Below are 22388 nucleotides of genomic sequence, written 5' to 3'. Positions count from 1 at the left end.
TGGAACTAGGTTTGTGCTTTTGAAATCTACTGGTAAACATGTTTTGTGCTTAACTGAATTCTATTGTAACAGTTCACAATTGGTTAAAATGTAAACGGTTTTCTCTTTGCCCACCCAGAATTGTAAATGAGATCTTTTTGACTCATAAGGCTTTTCCTTAATATGCTAAGTTACTCAGGAAGTACTGCTAAATCAATGATAAACCTTGGGTTACATTTGGGTAAATGCTGTAACTACTACAACTTGCCTAAAGTTTTAATGTTTTGGTAAATAATGTTTTAATGTTTTGATATATAACCATATCTATTCTGAGTTTTTTGTCATTTGTAATTGTTTTAAATCACTTGTAAGATGAATTCTTTCTTAAAGGAAACTCATATGGGAGACTTTCAGAACAAATACAGGTCTTTGATATGTTGAAATCCTGGAACTGAAATGGTTAAGAATTTCCAGAAGTAAAAGCTACACTCAGACTAAACCAGAATTAGTATGGTGACCCAAGGTAAGAATGAGTCTCCGGGAGTTTTCCTAGAAAGGCTTATTGAAGCCTATAAAATGTATAGCCCGATCGACCCTGAGGCACCCGAAAATCAGAGGGCAGTGAATCTTGCTTTTGCCAGTCAGTCAGCCCCAGATATAAGGAGGAAACTTCAGAAATTTGAAGGATTTGAAGGGAAGAATCTGACTGAGTTAGGGGGAATAGCAGAAGAGGTGTTTAACAACAGGGATGCACAGGAGGATGAAAAACAGACAAAAAAACTAGTTAAGGTTTTGGCATTACATGAGGCAGGTAGCGGATGGTAAATGGAAGGAAAAGCCTAAGCACAGAGAAGGCAGGCAGGAAGGCTTAGGTTCAGATCAGTGTGCTTACTATAAGGAAAAAGGATATTGGGCCAGGGAGTGCCTCAAAAGGAAGACGGCAATGCTGGCCACCAGAGTAAAAATTAAAGTGGACGGGAAATCAGTTGATTTTTTGGTGGACATGAGAGCCCAATTTTCATTACTTATCTCAAAGATGCATTTCTCTGCATATCTTTAGCAAGGGAGTCTCAGCCCTCTTTGCTTTTGAGTGGTCCAACCCACAGGAAGGATTCCAAGGCCAGCTGACCTGGACAAGACTTCCCCAAGGGTTCAAGAATTCACCCACCATTTCAACGAGACCCTACACGAGGATTTGCATAAGTACAGAACTTCCAACCTGGGAGTCACTCTGTAACAGTATTTTGATGACTTGCTAGTAGCCACTGAGGTCTATGAGTCATGTTTGTGGGGGACAAGAGCTCTCTTACAGACTCTGCAGGAAAAAGGGCACTGGGTTTCAGCAAAGAAAGCACAGCTCTGTCAGAGCCATGAGGGAGTGCGTTCACTGTCTGAGTCCAGGAAACAGGGGATCACCCGATGCCCCCGCCCCACCACGTCCCAACAAGTGAGGGAGTTTCTTGGGACGTTGGGCTACTGTAGGCTATGGATACCACGGTTCGTGGAGACTGCCTGACTTCTCTGTGAACTGGCAAAAGGAGGGGCTCACTATGATAGAGCGGGCAGCTGAGGCAGAAGGCGCATTTTGGGAATTACAAACAGCCTTACTGGGTGCCCCAGCATTGGCCATCCCAGATGTTACCAAGCCCTTCCATTCGTACATGGATGAAAAAGCAGGGGTGGCCAAAGGAGTTTTGACTCAGACTCTGGGGCCTTGGCAAAGGCCAGTAGCCTATCTTAGCAAGAAGCTAGATCCAGTAGCAGCTGGGTTCCCCCCCCCCTGCCTCTGCACAATTGCCACCATGGCCCTCCTGGTCAAGGATGCAAGTAAATTGACTCTGAGTCAAAATCTCATCTTGACCACCACCCATGCTATCGAGGGCCTTCTCTAGATTCCACCAGACCAATGGATGATGAATGCCCAAGTGACGGGGTATCAGGGCCTCCTCCCCAACGAACCAAGAGTGACCTTCCAGCCCCTGATAGTGCTAAATCCAGCCACGCTGCTGCCAGAGGAGTTGGCTGACCACCCACACGACTGTGGGAAGGTCCTAACCCAAGTCACAGGAATAAGGCAGGATCTCAGAGACATTCCCCTCCCAGATGCGGAGATGACTCTGTTCACAGATGGGAGTAGCTACATGGTCAATGGAAAGAGGTATGTGGGGACTGCGGTGGTTTCTCCTGAGCAGGAACTCTGGATGGCAGCCCTGCCACACAGAAACTCGGCACAGAAAGCAGAACTGATTACACTCACTAAGGCACTGCAGATGGCCAAAGGTAAAACCGCCAATATCTATATGGACAGCAGGCATGCCTTTGCTACTCTCCATATACATGGGGCTATTTAAAAAGAAATGGGGCCTATTAACAGCAGAAGGAAAAGGAATTAAAAACAGAGGAGAAATATTGGCTCTCCTCCAGGCTATTTGGGACCCCAAAGAAGTGGCCATTATGCATTGCCTGGGACACCAAAAGGGGACTGATCTGATTTGAAAAGGAAACCAATTAGCAGATCAAGCTGCAAAGCAAGCAGCCCGAGAAACAGTACACTCCTGGCTTCAGCCCTACCAGAAAAACCAAACTATTCAGAGGAAGATTTAAAGTATTTACAAAATGGGCTAAATTGGACTATGAAAGGGACTGAGCTAAAGCAGGAAAGACTAAAGCAGGAAAAATAATTCTTCCTCAAAGATTAGGTAAGAAGTTAGTAGACCAGATACATCACCAGATACATCAGGGTACTCATTTGGGGACATGCAAACTCAAGGAGCTTATAGGCAAGCAGTTCCAGATTTCTAAATTAGGGTGTATGGCTCAGGATGTAGTTGATAGATATGCTCAATGCCAGGCAGTTAATGTGGGAAGAACTAAAATGAGAAGAGGGAAGAGAGAAAGAGGTAAGGAACCAGGAATTTATTGGGAAATAGATTTTACAGAGATGAAACCCATAAAATATGGGCACAAGTATATGATAGTTTTTGTAGATACCTTTTCAGGCTGGGTAGAGGCTTTTTCCACCACACATGAAATGGAGACGGAGGTGGAACCACATCCTTACCAACCCAGGGAATTGGCTTGGATACGTCGCCATCAAGTGCGAAATTTGGAGCCTAACTGGAAGGGACCATTTACTGTCATCCTGACCACCCCCACGGCAATAAAAGGAGAAGGCATCAGGGCCTGGATTCACACAGGTCATGTCAAATGAGACGAGAACAAGGATGTCCCCCAGAGATGGAAGCCGTAGCCGATGGACCCTGCTGACCATGGACTAAAGCAAAAACGCAAAATACTATGAGTTCATTGTTGTTCCTATTGTTACCTGTATATGTAAGAGCTTTTGAGTCACCTCATAAAACAGAAAGTTTACTTACTTACTATAAAGCTATAGTTATTAAAGTAGTGTAGTACTGGCATACAGACAGACAACAAAATATCAATAAAATATAACTGAGAGCCCAAAATGAATCTATACATCTGTGGTCAACTGATTTTTTTTACAAGAGTGCCAAGACCATTCAATATAGAAAGGATAATCTCTTCAATAAGTGGTGCTGAGCTGACTAGATATCTACATGCAAACAAATAAAGATGAACCAAAGACCTAAATATAAGAACTAAAAACCATAAAACTCTTACAGAGAAACACTGAGGTAAGTCTTCATGACTTTGGATTTAGTAATGGCTTCTGAAATATGATACCTAATGCACTCACAACCAAAGAAAAAAAACCGAGATAAACTGGGTTTCATTAAAATTTAAGAACTCTTGTGCTTCAAAGGATACCAACAGGAAAGAAAAAGACAATCCACAGAATGAAAGAAAGCAAAGCAAATACGGGGTCTAGTATCTAGAATATATAAGTAACTCTTAAATGATAACAAAAAACAAATGCCCAAAATAACAAAAGATAAACAACCCAATTCAAAATTAGGCAAGGGACCTGAACACACAATTCTCTAAAGAAGATATACTAATAGCCAATAAACAAATGACAAGATGCTCAACATCATTATTCATTACTGAAATACAAATCAGAACCACAATGAGATATAACTTCACAGCCACTGGGAAGGCTGTAATTCTGTTGAAAAGGGAAAATAACAAATGTTGGTGAGAATGTGGAAAAGTCAGAAGTAAAATGGGCAGCAACTATGAAAAATACTTTGGTGTTCCTCAATAAGCTAAACATAGAATTATTACATGACTTGGTAATTCTACTCCTTGGTATATAACCAAATAAATGAAAACAGGTATTTTTCATTGTTCTGTTTGTTTTGTTTTTATATTTTATTTTTATTTAATTATTTGAGAGAGAGAAAGAGGCAGAGGGAGAGGGAAAGAAGCCCAATGCAGGGCTTGATTCCAGGACCCTGGCATCATGACCTGAGTGGAAGGCTGATCCTTGACCGACTGAGCCACCCAGGCACCCCTGAAAATAGGTGTTTAAACAAAAACTTGTACATGAACATTTGTAACAGCACTATTTATAATAGGCAAAAATATATAAATAATCCCAATGTCCATAAACTCATGATTAGAAAAATAAAAGGTGACATAGACATGTGTATTTGTTTCCTAGGGCTACCATAAAAATTACCACAAACTGGGCAGCTTAAACAAGAGAAATTTATTCTCTCACAACACAGGAGGCAGAAGTCTAAATTCAAGTCCTCAGAAAGCTACACTCCCTCCAAAGTCACCAGGGGAGAATCCTTCCTTGCCTCTTCCAACTTCTATTGGCTCCAGGCATTCCTTAACTTGCTTGGCTGCAGTGCTCCCATCTCTGGCTCTGTCTTCACATGGCCTTCTCCTTTTCTCTGTCTTCTTCTCTTCTGTCTCTTATAAGGACACCTGTCATTGGATTTAGCACCCAACAGATAGTCTAGGATATTCTCACCTTAGACCCTTAGTTTAATTTTTCTGTAATAACCCTTTTTTCAAAAAATGTCACAATCACAGATTCTAGGTGTTAAGATGTCATACATCTTGGGGGGGCACTATTCAACCCATTACATCATGCAATGAATTATTATTCACCCAAAAAGAAATAAAGTAGTGATACATCCCACAACATGGATAATTTTTTAAAAAATATTCTTCTTAGTGAAAGAAGGCAGGCACAAAAAGCTACTTGTTGTATGATTCCATTTATATGACCTTTCCAGAATAGGCAAATCCATAGAGACAGAAGGCAGATTAGTAGTTTCCATGAGTTGGGGGAAGGGGAAATGACAAGTGACTGTTTAATGAGTACAAGGTGTCCTTTTGGGTTGATGAAAATGTTCTAGAAGTGGATAATGGTGGTGGTTGCATAACACTAAGAATGTAATGAATGCCAATGAATTGTGCACTTTCAAAATGGTAAAAATTGGGGTGCCTGGGTAGCTCAGTCAGTTAAGCGACTGCCTTTGGCTCAGGTCATAATCCCATGGTCCTGGGATTGAGCCCCGCATCGGGCTCCCTGCTCAGTGGGGAATGTGCTTCTCTCTCTCCCCTCTGCTCATGCACTATTTCTTGCTATTTCTATCAAATAAAAATAAATGAAATCTTTTTTAAAAATTGTAAAAATTGTTATGTATATTTTATGACAAAAAGAAAATCTCATCACAATATTTATTTGTAGAAATCAGTAAGTTGCTTCTAAACTTTACGTGGAAAACTAAAAAAAAAAACTAAGCTAGCTATAATAATTTTGACAAAACAGAACAAGGTTGGAGTCCTTGCATCAGAGAATTTCAGAGACTTACTATAAAGCTAGAGTAATTATGACACTGTGGTATTAGTGAAAGTATAACTACAGAGATTAATGGAAAGGAATAGGGACCAGAAATAGATCTATATTATCTATGGTCACTGAATTTCAACAATGCTTCAAAAGCATTTAATAGAAGAAGAAAACTGTTTTCAACAAGTAGTGCTGGAATAGGATGCCTGGGTGGCTCAGTCAGTTAAGCATCTGCATTTGGCTCATGTCATGATCTCAGGAGTCCTGGGATCAAGTGCCGCATCAGTCTCTTTGCTCAGCGAGGAACCTACTTCTTCTTCTGCCTGCCACTCCCCCTGCTTATATGTGTACTCTCTCTCTCTCTCTCTCTCTGACAAATAAATAAAATCTTAAAAAAAAAATACTGCTGGAACAACCGGTCATCCGTAAATAAATAAATAAGGCTCAATCCTTACCTCACACAATACAAAACACTGGCTCAAAATGGATTACAGACATAAACATAAAATCTAAAACTATGAAATTTCTGGAAGGAAATACAGGAGAAAATTCTTTGTGACCTTTTATTAGGCAAAGATTTCTTGGTTAGGCAAAGATGTAACACAAAAGTCATGATCCACAAAAAAACAGTAAATTTAACAAAGTAAAGAGTGGGAGAGGTTACTTGTAAAATGCATATGATAAAAAGAAACCATTGTATCCAGCATACATAAAGAACTCTAAAAACTCAGTGATAAAATAAACAACTTAATTTTTTTAAAAGGCAAAAGCGTTGAATAGACATTTCACTAAAGAAAACAAAGAGAAGGCAAACAAGCAAACAAAAATGCTGACTACCATTAACCATTAAGGAAATGAAGATGATGAGATACTGCTTTACAGGTATAATGACTGAAATAAAAAGTAAAATGACAATACCAAGCCCTGGCAAGGATGTGAAATGACTAGAATCCACTTAATGCTGTTTGTGAGGATGCAAAATCATTGTGGAAAACAGTATGGAAAGTTTTTTAAATAAACATACAACACTTATAATACAACCCAGTAATCTTGCTTATTGTTATTTACCTAAGAGATGAAATTCATGTTTACACAACAACTGGCACATAAATATTTATAATGGCTTTATTCATAAACACTTAAAACTGCAAACAACCCAATTAGTGAATCAATATACAAATGGTAGTACTTCCAAACAATGGAATACTATGCATTAATCAAAAGGAACAAACTTTTGGTAAGCACAGATAAGTATTCAATGCATTAGCCAACCAAGCCAGGCTCAAAAAAGACATTTATATAAACCTCTGAAAAAAGCAAAGCTGCATGGATGGAAACAGACCAATGGTTGCCAACAAGGGCTGAGGTTGGGAAGCAAGACTCACTCTAAAGGGGAATGATCAAGGAAAACTGGGTGTGAGGAAACTCTTTTATGCAACAACAATGCTGGATACAGGACCCCAGGCATTGATCAACTACCACAGAACTGCACATTACAAAGAGTAAATTTTAGGGTGCCTGGTGATTCAATTGGCTAAGTGCCTGCCTTCAACTCAAGTCATGATCCCAGAGTCCTGGGATCAAGTCCCATATTGGGCCCCTTGCTTAGTAGGGAACCCTCTTCTCCCTCTGCCTGCAGCTCCCCTCTTTGTGCTCTCTCTCTCTTTGACAAATAAATAAATAAATAAATAAAATCTTAAAAAAAAAAAAAGACAGTAAATTTTAGTATATGACAATTTAAAAACAACCATCAGAATATTGGAAGAAACCTGAACTTCAGAGTATAACAAATTAAGCTAATTTAGTCAAACTTAAAATTATGGCTACCTTATGAACTATATTACACATGAATGATGTAACTGTACTTAAAGACATGGAGAACCATGGAATGGACCTAAGTCTAGGAAACAGTGTTTTGACTGGATACTATAATGCTGAAGATAAAAAGAACTGCATATAAATACTGTGCTGGAATATGGCTGGTAAACTTTGTTTCTCAAAGGGGTTTAAGAAACAAAGTTTGAAGTGACTTTATTTGTATATTAGAGTTGAACAAACCAACATATTGTGCATAATGAGTCAGGGCTTTTACCCTGAAAGAAGATGGGATAAAGCAAAGGGGAGAGCTAGTATGAACTCTGTTGTTTGGAACAGAATTGGAGTTATCAATATGAAATTATGTTTTTCAATACACAGATAAAGAAGCAGACAAATGAATACAGATGTGTGTGTTCATGTGGGTTAGTCACCTACGTTTATTTTCTAGTAGTAGCTGCTATAAAGCACTAGAGGAGCTAACTCAGCAGTAATGAGCACATTAGTTCCCGGATCTCTGTTTTCTTTTTCTTTCTTTTTTTTTTTTTTTAAAGACTATTTACTTATTTGACAGAGATCACAAGTGTGCAGAGAGGCAGGCAGAGGTGGCGGCGGTGGGGGGAAGCAGGCTCTGCGCTGAGCACAGAGCCCAATTCAGGGCTTGATCCCAGGACCCCGAGATCATGACCTGAGCAGAAGGCAGAGGCTTAACCCACTGAACCCCCCAGGTTTCCCTAGTATCTTTGTTTTTTTTTTTTTTTAAGATTTTATTTATTTATTTGACAGAGAGAAATTACAAGTACACTGAGAGGCAGGCAGAGAGAGAGAGAGAGAAGGAAGCAGGCTCCCTGCTGAGCAGAGAGCCCCATGCGGGACTTGATCCCAGGACCCTGAGATCATGACCTGAGCCAAAGGCAGCGGCTTAACCCACTGAGCCACCCAGGCGCCCCTAGTATCTTTGTTTTCAATATAATTCTCCAATTATAAGAATCATGGCTCATAGGAGAGCCTTGATTCCAGAGCTGAGGCAGGAGAAATATAAAATGAGCTTGGAAGGTCTTATGGTGCTAGAAAGTGATGAAGTGCTTTAAAAAAATGGAGGCATATTCAAAGAGCAGAAGACTGCCTATGAAAGCTCAAAAGGGACAACGCTGGAAAATCTTGAGTAAAAAAATCTGTAACAAAAACATTGGAGTATAGCATAGAGAATAAAATGAATAACTATGACTTAATAGTGATATACAGAAATGGTTAAATAAGGAAAGAAATGAAGAAAAAGAGACAAAAGATCCTAATAGAAGAAGTGCAATTAACAACTGTAGGAGAAATGAGGAAAATAGAAAATCATCATTAGAACACTATAGTAACAACTCTTATAGTGAAGAACCAGTGAATGCTTAAATTAGCAGGTGGAAAGTTTAAGTAATAGGATATTTGCAAAGTATCTCAAGGTATCTCCGCCCAAATATTTAGTAATTTTAAGTAGAAAAAATAGTAACTTTGCAATGGAAAATCCTAACAGACACCATCTTAAGCAAGTGATCAAGGTTACAAGCCTAGAGGGGCACCTGGGTGGCTTAGTCGGTTAAGTGTCTGCCTTTAGCTAGTATCCTGGGATTAAGACACACATCAGACTCCCTGCTCAGTGGTGAGTCTGCTTCTTGTCTCCCTCTGCCACTCTACCTGTTCATTCTCTCTCAAATAAATAAAATTTTTTAAAAATCTTAAAAAACCAACCAACAAACAAACAAAATAACTGTTAACATTCCTAATCACCCATACTGATGTCACATACTTCCTGACAGGGAACATGAAGACAACACCCCTGTGACATCCTTCCCAATACGACTAAGCCCAATCGCATCATGAAAAACCACAGATAGATGCAAAATGTAAAATGAAGGACACTTTACAAAATAACCAAGATTATTCAAAATTGTCAAGGTCATGAAAGACAAGGAATGACAGAGGAACTATACCTACTGAAAGAGGCTAAAGGGACAAAACAAATAAATGAAGAGTGGTACTCTAGAATGGATTCTGGAACAGAAAAAGGATAGTAGTGAAAAACATCTAGTTGAATCCATCACTTTGTCAACAGTATTACACCAAAGGCAAGTCTTTGCCTCAATAATCATCTAGCAGTTACGTAAGATGTTAACCTAAGAGGAAGCTATACATGAAAATGCTCTGTACCAATTTTGTAACTTCTATAAATCTAAAATAACCTAAGAAGAAAAGCTAAAAAAAATAAGGTAACAATGACATATACAGTGAAAGAGAAATATATAAACTGAAAACATTCTATGATGCTTGTACAATCTAGGAAGAAATACAAGTACCAAGTAATATTAAAAGATGATAAATAAAAAATGCATGTCATACTTTCTAGGGTAACCACTTAAAGACCAGTTAAGAGTTTATAACTTCTCAGATAGTAGAATGAGAAAATGGAATAATAAAATAAAATGAAATGGAAAGTTAAAAGAAGGCAAAGATAAAAAAACAAAGAGAGACATACACATGAACAGGTGGAAAAAATGAAAGCACTTAGGAAAACAGATTAAAAACCAAATACATAAATAATTAAACGAACTGAAAGTGGACTAAATACAAAACAATGTAAGACTGCATTAAAATATCCAACTATATACTGCTAATAAGAGACAGGTAGAAAGGACAAAGGAGTTTAAAGGGAATGAGTATATAATGACCTACCTTCAAATAGTAACCCAAGAAATCTGATGAGACCATGCAGGTATCAAACAAGGTGAACTTTAAGATTTTATTTATTCATCTGACAGAGAGAGGGGGAGAGCACAAGTAGGCAGAGGGACAGGCAGAGAAAGAGGGAGAAGCGGGCTCTCTGCTTAGCAGGGAGCCTGATGAGGGGCTTCATCCCAGGACCCTGGGATCATGACCCAAGCCAGAGGCAGCCACTTAACCGACTGAGCCACCCAGGCACCCCAAACAAAGTGAACTTTAATACAAAAATTACTACTAAAGGGACGCCTGGGTGGCTCAGTTGGTTAAGTGGCTGCCTTCAGCTCAGGTCATGATCCCAGCGTCCTGGGATCGAGTCCCGCATCGGGCTCCTTGCTCAGCAGGAAACCTGCTTCTCCCTCTGCCTCTGCCTGCCACTCTTTCTGCCTGTGCTCAATCTCTTTGACAAAAAATAAATAAATAAATAAATAAAAATAAATAAAAATAAAAATTACTACTAAAGATAAAAATAAAAAAGGCATCATTGTATTAAAAGTTAAATTCAAAAAAAGTTTAATTCATGTGGAAGATTTAACAATTCTAAATTTGTATGTACCTAACAACATAACCTCAAACATATACAAAGCAAAAATTAACAGAAATATAAGAATAACTACAGAAATTTGCAATCATACTGAGAGAGCTTAACAAACCTCTCACAGTAACTTACAGCATATTAAAAAATCAGTAAGAATACAGAGTATTTGAACATGATTTACAAACATAACTTAAATGGTGTACATAGATCACTCCTCCCAAAGCTACACAATATACATTATTTCTAAGTTCACTGTGAATATTCTCAAAACTTTACCACTGCTGGATCATTAAGCAAATCTTAAGAAATTTTTTTTTAAGATTTTATTTATTTATTTGACAGAGAGAAATCACAAGTAGTCGGAGAGGCAGGCAGAGAGAGAGAGAGAGGGAAGCAGGCTCCCCGCTGAGCAGAGAGCCCGATGCAGGACTCGATCCCAGGACCCTGAGATCATGACCTGAGCCGAAGGCAGCGGCTTAACCCACTGAGCCACCCAGGCACCCCACAAATCTTAAGAAATTTTAAAGGACTGAAAAAAGACTATATTTTCTGGTCAAAATATAATTAAATAGAAATTAGGGGCGCCTGGATGGCTCAGTGTGTTAAGCCTCTGCCTTCGGCTCAGGTCATGATCTCAGGATCCTGAGATCGAGCCCTGCATGGGGCTCTCTGCTCAGTGGTGAGCCTGCCCCACCCCCCTGCCTGCCTCTCTGCCTACTTGTCATCTCTGTCTGACAAATAAATAAATTAAAAATCTTTAAAAAAAATCAAAAGAAATTAGTAACAAAGATTAAAATTCCCACAAATTTGGAAATTAAGAAATACGATTCTAAATCATTTATAGGTCAAAAAACAAAACACACGGAAAAAAAATATCTTGGACTGAGTGATAGTAACAATGTAACAAAAGTAATAGTAACATTAAAACTTGCAAGATGCAGCCAAAAGCTAGAGGTCAAGGTATTAATTAGTTTGGGGGTTACAACCGAAAAAAAGTTTTCTGTTTCCATCTTCCCCAGTCCTCTGGCTAGAGGAAGCAGGCTTTTCTCTGGGCTCTTTGTTTGTTGATTGGTATCTGCTGGCCTTCCCAGGTTGCAGGCTTCTCCAGCACCAACCAAGTATGAGATGTATAAGGCAAAAAGAAAACCCAGAGAACTCATTGCTGTATCATTCCTTGTGTCCCAAGGTTCCTAGCTGGTCTGCCTTCTTCTCTCTAGCCTTCAGAATATTTTTATGTTTGTTTTCAATATCATGTCCAGGGATTTTAGTTATACTTACTGGGAGGAATAGGGACAACTACTTCATCTCCACCTTTCCAGACAAAGTCTCTCAGAAGGGGCTTTTAAGGTACCGACTGACTTTATTGTCCTCTTTCTTGAGTGGTGCTTATAGGGGTGCTCACCTTATTATTCTTTAAGCTTGTATGATTTATGTATAAGCCCATGTATATATTTCACAACTTAAAAATAAGCAGCACTGTAAACTGTAACTGCATTACAGCTCTCAAAATCCTCTGTGAGGCAAGGAGGAACTTCTGTTCCACTGTGCAGCAGGGACACTCAAACTTGGGAAACACAGAGAATACTGGACCCAGGTCAAGAACCCAATGCCAGGACTCTTAACCACTAAGGCATTTACTACTCAAACTCCTCATTTTGGCCTCCATAATGAATAAGAAATGTTGAATCTGGTAAAATTTCCCCACTCTTAGAATCACACTTAAAATAAGGTTCTTCAGGCTTCATGTAAAGACATTTTATTTTTTTGGCTAAAACTGCAACCAATAGAAATGCCAAATAAATAAATGTGTAAGTAAGGTATCAGAAGTCAGATTCACTAAAATATTTTACAAAGACACCATGAGGTGCTAGAAAGCTTCACTCTAAAGTACTCTGACTCTGTCCTCTGAGATAGAACAGACTAACCAGAGTGATTGCTGGCTCACTATGGATTCAGCTCACCTAGGACCTACCCTAGAGTGTCTTCCCTCTGATAGTCACTTTTCCAAATTCTTACCTGACTGGGGCTAGAACAGAAGGGTATCTGTCACACTAGACTCAAAGATTTGGGCTTAGAGCCAAGACAGGGAAAGGACAAAAAAGGATGTCAGTCAATCGCTGTTGATCCATATGGCCTTAAGAACTCTTGTCCTTGTGACAGTCTAGTGTGACAGATACCCTTCTGTCCTTGCTCATAGAACCACCTACTGGAAACTGAACACGGAGAAAGTGTATTCCAGTCTTGTCATTCAGTAGCCAGGATTGATTATGCCTTCAACCCAGGTTCTCTGCTGGGCCCTGGAATCAGATGTGAGTAAGACACTGTCTCACATCCCAAGCTGCTTATGAGCCAGAGGAAGATGAATAAAAAGATAATTTTATATATATAAGATTATCTTTTTATATATAGATATATAAGATCTATATTTATATATAGATATATAATATATATATCTATATATTTCTGCCAGTGACACAAGATGGTGTGTAGAGATTACCATGGGAGTAGAGTCTAGGGCATCTTGCCAGGAAAGAGAAGAAAAGAAGACCCCAGGACTGGGACATGATGCTGAACAGAAATTATCCACGGAAGAAGATGGATATACCAGATTATCCTTTATCAAAGGGGTCCAGGAAGTGAGAACAGGAAGAGAAAGACATCAAGGCATGAACCACCCTGGTGTGTTTCAGAGATCTCAAGCAGCTTGATGTTACTGGGAAGAAGTGAGATATAGAAGCTAAGGACAAGAAAGCCGGTCAGGACTGAGGAGGGCCTGGACGTCAACCTTAAGACCTGGGGGCCAGCCAATCCGGTGTGTGCGCTGTGGGCAGCTCAAGAGGAGCAGAACCCATGCTAGCACTGTCTGTCACCTGAAGCTGTGCCCCCAATCTAAGCAACACGTGAGTTCATTCCATAACACAGACTTTTCCACAATGAATAATAAATGGATTTTACTCCACTAATGAAGTCATAGTACTTTAAGACTATAAATGAACATTTACTTTTTTAAAGTAGAAGATGTAGTTAGTTGAAAAAACAAAATAGTTCTACAAGGCAACCTTCTACCTTCTCCTACCTTCCCCTTCCACCTGCCTTCCCCACTTAAAGAGCATATTCAACATTTTTCCTTGTTTCTTCTGTGCTTACCCTTATTCTACCTTTAAAAAAAAAAAAAAAAAAAGATTTATTTATTTATTTATTTGAGAGAGAGAAAGACCATGAACAGGAGGGGCAGAGGGAGAAAGAAAATCTCAAGCAAACTCCATACTAAGCATAGAGCCCAACAAAGGGCTCAATCCCACCACCCTGAGATCACAACCTGAGCTGAAACCAAGAGCTGGACACTCAACTGACTGCACCACCCAGTCGCCCCATCCTCATTTTTTCTAAACACAATACTAATAATGCTATTTTTTAAAAAAGATTTTATTTATTTGACAGAGATCACAAGTAGGCAGAAAGGCAGGCAGAGAGAGAGGAGGAAGCAGGCTCCCTGCTGAGCAGAGAGCCCAATGTGGGGTCAATCCCAGGACGCTGGGATCATGACCTGAGCCAAAGGCAGAGGTTTTAACCCACTGAGCCACCCAGGCACCCCAATAATGCTATTTCATTTATTTAAAAGGTTTTATTTATTTATTTGACAAAGCAAGAGAGGAAGAGAAGGGGGAGCAGGGGGAGCAGCAGAGGGAGAGGAAGAAGCACACTTCTGCTGAGCAGGGACCCCAATGTGGGACTCAATCCCAGGACCCAGGAATCATGACCTGAGCTGAAGGTAGATGCTTAGCTAACTGAGCCACCCAGGTGCCCCTAATAATGCTATTTCTTTTTTTTTTTTTTTTTTTTTTAGATTTTATTTATTTATTTGACAGAGAGAAATCACAAGTAGATGGAGAGGCAGGCAGAGAGAGAGAGAGAGAGGGAAGCAGGCTCCCTGCTGAGCAGAGAGCCCGATGCGGGACTCGATCCCAGGACCCCGAGATCATGACCTGAGCCGAAGGCAGCGGTTTAACCCACTGAGCCACCCAGGCGCCCCAATAATGCTATTTCTTGACTTTCAATTTTAGATCTTAGATATTGATGGTCTACCGTGGAAGATGGAGATCTGGAATGTTTTACACCACTCCTAAAATACAATTACCCCTTCTCATCCCCCAAAAGTTAAATGATGAATTTTATTCTTCTTTTTTTTTTTTTTTTTTTTAAAGATTTTATTTATTTATTTGACAGAGAGAGATCACAAGTAGGCAGAGAGGCAGGCAGAGAGAGAGAGAGGAGGAAGCAGGCTCCCTGCTGAGCAGAGAGCCCGATGCGGGACTCGATCCCAGGACCCTGAGATCATGACCTGAGCCGAAGGCAGCGGCTTAACCCACTGAGCCACCCAGGCGCCCTAAATGATGAATTTTAATTAAATTAATATTAAGTGCTTACATTATTACATCACATCAATGTTGCTCACACCTGAGCTACCTAATACAGTATACTGACATTTCCTGTACAACTTTTTTCCCCTGAAGGCAGCAATTGCCTCATTTTCTTTTTCATTTGTTTAATTTTCTGTGAACCTATCATTTGTATCCCTAAAACTCTCTAGGAGAGTATGAACTCATCTCTTTGTAATCACTTCCTGTCATATCCTGGTTCAAGCCTTTCCATGGCTCTGCTTCCAAAATAAAGCTTCAGCTTCAGCCTCTATAGTTTGGTCCCAGCCTTGAGTTTTGCCTCTTGGCCCTTGTGCCATAGGCTTTCCCCTATCCAGTGACAGAGGTAATTGGTCCCACACCTATTATGCCAGTTTTAGCTTGGTCCTTGTTCCATGGAGGCTGAGCTTTCCCAGGCCTCTCTGTCCCCTCTCTTAATCCAGCTCTCCCTCGCTGCTCCCTCAACCCTTGCCAATCAAATTCAAAATGTCTCCATCAGGCTCCCATAGTAACCTCAGAGTACTCAGTTGTCTTGGAACTCAACTGAGTGGGTACAGAGCTGATGGATCAAAGAGGTTTCTAAAATGTTTAGTGTTTGTGGCACTTGGCTGGCTTAGTAGTGGAGCACACAACTTTTCATTTTGGGGATATAAGTTCCAACCCCATGTTGGGGGCAGTGATTACTTAATAAAATTTTTAAACAGTTATTGTAGAAAATTCTACATAAGTAAACTGTTTTGGCTCTGTAAGAACTTATAAATCGTTTACTTCCATCTCAGAATCTAACACCAACTACCCAAGTGCAGTCAGAGACCACCATGGCTAATCTCCCATCTTAGACGAGTCATCCCACTTACAGACCCCAAGCACAGGGAAGGCAGTCTGTCTCACTAGGTAGTCACTTTTTCCAATCAGCAGAATGTTATACCAGAACACAGCTTTCCCCAGAAACAAAGAGCCTATTAGAACACATCCTAGAGCTGGTTTAGAGGGAACAAATCAGAGAGGATCCCTGGAAGACAAAATTTCTGAACACCAAAGAAGATGCCATAAGTGATGAGCATGGGATTCATTTTTATTCAGGGCCAGTCTTTACCTACATATATAACCACTATCCCTGTTCCACATGGTCTCTGGGACCCCATTATGGAGTGTTCCTGAAACCACCCTGAAAGAAAATACTCACTTCCTTGTCTACAAGAGGACAGAGCTTTGTAAGTCTAGGGACACTCGCCAAGCAGTATCTACCCTTCATTATTGTGATGAATATCTGGAAACTGACTTGTTCTTGAAGGAGCTCCTGCTCCTCTCCCAAAGACCATAAGATCAGAGTCTGGGCCATTAGTTCCTGAGGTCATCACAGTCATAGTCAAATAAGTCAAGAAATGAGGCAGGAAAATGGACAAGGCCTAAGTCCTGAAGCAATCGGTGACCTACATAGAACAGAACTTACCTTCTTGGGGGAAATAATAGCCCCTAGGTGTGGGAAGACAGAGGCGCCATCAGCTTTGGCATCACTCACCGGCGAACACAAAGCACAGTGGTTGGCCCTTCTCAGCTGAGGCCCTCAGACTGTACATGTCACCTTATCCAGGATGTGGTGTGCACCATGCTATTTTTCTCCCCTCCCACAAATGGTCAGGTCTCAAATTGGGCAAGAGATTTCTGGTCAGTGACTCTGAGGCCTTTTTCTTTCAAGAAAGGAGAATTATATTTTAGAACAACAGGTTGGTTTTTGTTACTACTTCCCCTATAGGTCCTTTTGCCCAGCCCTAACTTCCCTACCTCTGGAATCTCTCAACCTGGAAGAGGTGCTCATCCTTTGCTCCACAAGGATTCATGAATACCTCCTATGTAGTAAAAAAGTTCCCAATCCTGGCACACAGTGACAAATAAAACAGACACATACCTTCTTGCCTTGTAGCTGGAGCTCTCAGACATGCAGTATGGTTCTCAACTTTGCTTCTTCCCTGAAATTCTCTGTCAGGACTGACCACTGCAGCCATATACATGGAAGGGGTCTAGAGACCACCAGAGGAAGTCAGTGAGGCCAGTGATCTCTACTGAGTGTGACCTCTAAAGGAGTCAGTGGCAGAGTCCCAATGGCGGGTAGTTAAGCCAGTGCTCATTCTTTACTTCTCAGCCAACTAATGCATTCTTTAAGGGAACATCTATCTGGACTAACCCTTATTTAGTCCCCATGAACCTAGCATTCTCAGAATTCACATAATATCCATGGGTTGCACTATTATCTGGGTGCTAGCTGGTAAAGCCCTGCTGCTTTCCCTTTCTTGTGCTAGTACCTCTGCTCTACAACTCATCTCTACAGGCCTTAAAGATAGGCCTCCCCACTTTCATCCAACTGTGTCTTCCTTGGGATCCACGAGAAAGGTTCTACAGACACTAACTGGCCCACTTTACCATTTCCTGAGGCTTGGCAGCAAGAAATATCACCAGGACAAACACTTGGTCCTACTATGTCTATAAGTGCCCAAGAAGAAGCTAATCCAACTGTGCCTTGCCAGGACTACTTGAAAAGAAAGAATATTTTGGACATATATTAACTCATGTTCTTCTGCCCCTTGGAATCTAATACTTCTCCCTTTCCCTACCTCCGTTTAGCCAATTAGCCAGAGCTCATACAATGAAGTCTATGATGTTGACAGGGTGATGAATTAACCAGATGCTTCTTTCTGGATTAAAGTACCCATTTTTGAAGCTGCTGGGAATATCAGTTGCTAGTATGTCCCTTTCTGGACATTGCACTTATGTGAAAAGAAATGCCTCACCTACACTTATCCAACATCCCTGGAGAAGGCCTGCACTCAGGGTTTGGCCTAGGTACCTTGCTACCATTTAAGGCAACTGAAAGGGCCTTCTGAGTTCAAGAGCTCCTGATGGGACTATCTGAGATCTGTGTTCCAACTGCATCACAGTTCATCATATTGTACTGTTCAACTCTATTTCTCTTAGTGCCTTAAAGGTGTTACTCCCGAATGCAAATCTCCAGTTTGGAATCTATATCCAGGCAAACTGACCTAAAACCAGCTGGTACCAAGTGGTTCTTAGACACAGATTCTAAAATGGGGTTTTGGCACTAGATCATATTCCTGATTGCTCACAATGAAGACCCCATCAATGGTGACAGACAGAATATTGATAGTCCCTGGTATGATGTAGTGGCATTTCTCCAAAATTTATAATGATAAATTGGGATGGGATACCAGTGGAAAGGAATGCACTGGCTGGTGCAATATTCCAGCTGACTGAGAGATACAGGGGTGTGGTAGACAAATTAATGTCCTCACCACAAATGTCTATGTCCTACCCCTCCGGAATCTGTGAATACATCATATTACTCAGCAAATGGGAGTTAAAGTTGTAGGTGGAATTAATGTTGTTAGTAAGATGACTTTAAGATAAAATTATCCCGGATTATCCAAGTAGGTCCAATGTTATCACAATGATTCTTAAAATGTGGAAGAGGGAGGCAGACAGTCAGAGTCAGAGGAAGATTTTAAGATATCACTGCTGACCTGGAAGCTAGAAAAGGATGCCATGAGCTAAGGCATGCAAGAAGTCTCCAGAAACTGAAAAAACAAACAAACAAGAAAAAAGTTGCACAACTATATGAATATATTTAATAGTACTGAACAGTACAATTTAAAATGGTTAAGGTAGTAAATTTTATGTTATACTATGTTACCTTAACACAGTTTTCACAAAAAGTAGTAAATGAGGCTCCAGAGGGAACAAAGAACATAGACTTCACAGATTTAATTCAGAAAAGTCATTGAACAAGAAAACCTAAAATAAGTAATAATAAAAACAAACCAGGGGGATGGGGAGAGTTTGATTTGCATAGAAACCACTTTATATGACTTAAAATGCCTAATTTTCAAAAAAAAAACTACTAGCCATGCAAAGAAACATGAAGATACCCATACACAGAAAAAAAGCAATCCATAGAAACTGTCTCTGAGGACTAGAACAAAACTTTAAATCAGCTACTTTAAATTGCTCAAAGAACTAAAGGGAACCATGTCTGAAGAACTGGAAGAAAATACTACAATGCTATGTCATCAAATAGAGAGTATCAATATAAAGACAAAAATTACAAAAAGAAGGACCAATCTTGTAGTCCAAAATTACAAAAAAGGACCAATCTTGACATTTAGAGTTAAGTTCAAGACTGAAATTTTAAAAATTACTTAGAGGGTCTTAATAGCAGACATAAGAAAGGATCAGCAAATATGAAGAAATACTACTTGAAATTATCCAGTCTTAGGAATAGAAAGAAAAAGAATGAATTAAAGTTAAGAGGGCCTCAGAGACCTGTGGGGAAACCATCCAAAGTCTCAGAAAAAAAGAAGAAATAGAAAGGAACATAAGGAATATGTGCAGAAGGGGCATCTGGGTGGCTCAGCTGGTTTTTTAGCTCAGGTCACAAACCCAGGGTGTTGGGATCAAGGCCCACCTCAGGCTCCTTGCTCAGCAAAGAGTCTGCTTCTCCCTCTACCCCTACCCACTGCTTGTGATTGCTCTTTCTCTCTCTTGCACTCTCTCTCACAGATAAATAAAATATTTAAAAATAGGGTGCCTGGGTGGCTCAGTGGGTTAAGCCATTACCTTCGGCTCAGGTCATGACCTCAGGGTCCTGGGATCGAGTCCCGCATCGGGCTCTCTGCTCAGCAGGGAGCCTGCTTCCCTCTCTCTCTCTCTGCCTGCCTCTCTGCCTACTTGTGATCTCTCTCTATCAAATAAATAAATAAAATCTTAAAAAATAAATAAATAAAAATTTAAAAAATGAGTAATTGAAGAAGTAATGGACAAAAACTTCAAAAGTTTGATGAAAAACCATAAATCTATTCCTCAAAAAAATCTAGTAAAAAGTGTCCTGGAAGCAGAACAGTTAAAGAGGTATAAAATTCCCTATACTCATTTGGAGTATACTTAATGACTTTTTTTCTACTTTGTCTTGGAGACAACAGGAAATTCACACATGTGACGATTGCTCATTATACTAAAGTAGACTACCCATGTCCGTTTTCTAAATTGTTATCACATATTGCAACAAAAAAAACAAATGGTCATGCTCAAAAAATTCCTGAAAGAAAACCCCTTATCCAAATCAGCTGAGGTCTCACACTGATTAAGAAATGTCACTGTATTTTTTTTAATGCTTAAAAATAAAGAAAATTCCTTGTCCAAATCAGCTTTGAGTTTTTCTGTTTTGTTTTTGTCTTTTTGCTCATAAATGATGCTATCTTTGAAAAAAGAGTGGATCTTCATAGTGTACCAACCTCAAATTGGGCAAAGAAGTATGAAAGAATTTCAATATTGCCAGTCATTTTTTTTTTCAAAAGGAATGTATAAGAATGAGTCAGAAATCTTTCCTCTTTGAAGCAATGACCACTTATGAGCAAAATTCTCTTTGAAATTTTGAAATCTCTAAAGTAGATATCTAAAGTAGATAAAGTAGATATCTAAGTATTACGTGATATAATTTTGGTTTAAAAAAGACAGTAGAGGGGCGCCTGGGTGGCTCAGTGGGTTAAAGCCTCTGCCTTCAGCTCAGGTCATGATCCCAGGGTCCTGGGATCGAGCCCCACATCGGGCTCTCTGCTCCGCAGCGAAGCCCGCTTCCCTTCCTCTCTCTCTGCCTGCTTCTCTGCCTACTTGTGACCTCTGTCTGTCAAATAAATAATAAAATCTTAAAAAAAAAAAAGACAGTAGAAAAATGCCTAGTGTAAGTATATAAGAATCTTGAGGCTTTTTCCCCCTCATTGCTTATTTTAAAAACTAGCTTAAAAATGAAATAATTATTGGGGTGCCTGGGTCACTTAGTCAGTTAACTCTTGGACTCTTGATTTCCACTCAGGTCATGGTCAGGGTCGTGGAATCAAGCCCCACATTGGGCTCTATGCTCAGTATGCTGAGTCTGCTTGAGATTCTTTCCCTACCCTCTCCCTCCCCCCTGCTCCTCCCACCACTTGTGCGCTCTCTCTCTCCCTCTTTCTCAAATAAATAAATGAACAAAATCTTTTTAAAAATCAAATAATTATTTTAAGGACTAAAAAATTAGTATTAGTCCAGAGGAGGAAATCACACCTCACTGGCAAAACAAATGGTTTTGGGTCTTTACTCTTTAATGGAGAGACTGACAACCTATGGAGGTGCTGTATAATATGGAAAGTCCTCCAGGTGATTCTGTGACTCCTCCCTTTCCCTCTATCTCCCTCTACTTCTAATCACTAAGTGATTGCCGCTCCTATACCAGGTTGATCATTAGACTCTCCTGAGGTGTTTCTAAAAATATAAACTCCTGGATTCAAACACTCAATACTTTGATTCAGTGGGGACCCTTCCAGGCTAGGCTTGGTGTGCCTATGGAGCAATCCAGTCTTGACCATACTTACATAACTCATGAATATGGCCACATAATGCCCCGTCTCATCAGGCTCCAAAGGTTCATTGTCAAATCCTTGTGAAGTTTAAGTGAAAGTGACTATGCAGGTCTTAGACTTAACTAGTGAAGAAGCACAAAAACCTGTTGTTTTCCCATCCATTATAATTAAAGATGTGATATGTGAAAAAGAAAATCATCAAAGTCCAATATAGGTTACCCCATGCCTTCGGGACGGACATGAGCAGACAGGCATTTGAGAGCAGAACCAAGGCAGGAAGGGCAGATACAGGAACTAAGTTTTGCATTCACAGGACAAACTACAAATTCATTTATTTGTCAGTGATGGAGATAGAAAACTCAACAAAGAAAGTGGGGTCTGAAAAGAAAGAAGACTAAAAAGGAATACATGCCACTCTTAAAAAACATTACATCTGAAGCCTGGTCAAGTCAGAAAAAGTTCAGAGTAGTATCACAAAAAGGGATTATCCACAGGACAAGGCTGGCTTTTGCTTTCAAGGTCTATGTGGTTACCTCTGGGAAAGCTGTTCCTGCAGCATCAAAGCACACAGTTCCCAAAACTCTCCTAACCAGTGGGTCCATTCTGACTACAGAGACAGCTGCCCTCAGATTATATTATAGCAGTAGTGAGAAGACTTTGATCCTAGGGACATCTCCTTATGAAGGGTCAGATTTAAAGGAACAATTTTAGCTTAGACCTAGCTCTTCACAAAGTCT

General features: G+C 40.0%; 1 protein-coding gene and 1 long non-coding RNA gene across 2 annotated transcripts in view; one reads left to right on the top strand and one right to left on the bottom strand.

Annotated features, from left to right (window-relative positions):
- LOC309862163 (interleukin-3-like) overlaps nt 1-22388 on the bottom strand; it is a 183296-nt gene that overhangs the window by 69884 nt on the left and 91024 nt on the right. The gene's annotated exons all lie outside the window — the stretch shown is intronic.
- The window catches only part of LOC309862175, a 57036-nt gene that overhangs the window by 1050 nt on the left and 33598 nt on the right, over nt 1-22388 (top strand). The gene's annotated exons all lie outside the window — the stretch shown is intronic.

Source organism: Mustela nivalis (assembly GCF_964662115.1).
Source record: "Mustela nivalis genome assembly, chromosome: 3".
Lineage (NCBI taxonomy): Eukaryota > Metazoa > Chordata > Mammalia > Carnivora > Mustelidae > Mustela > Mustela nivalis.
The sequence above is the reverse complement of the archived record's forward strand: the minus strand, read 5'-3'. Positions and strand labels throughout refer to the sequence as shown.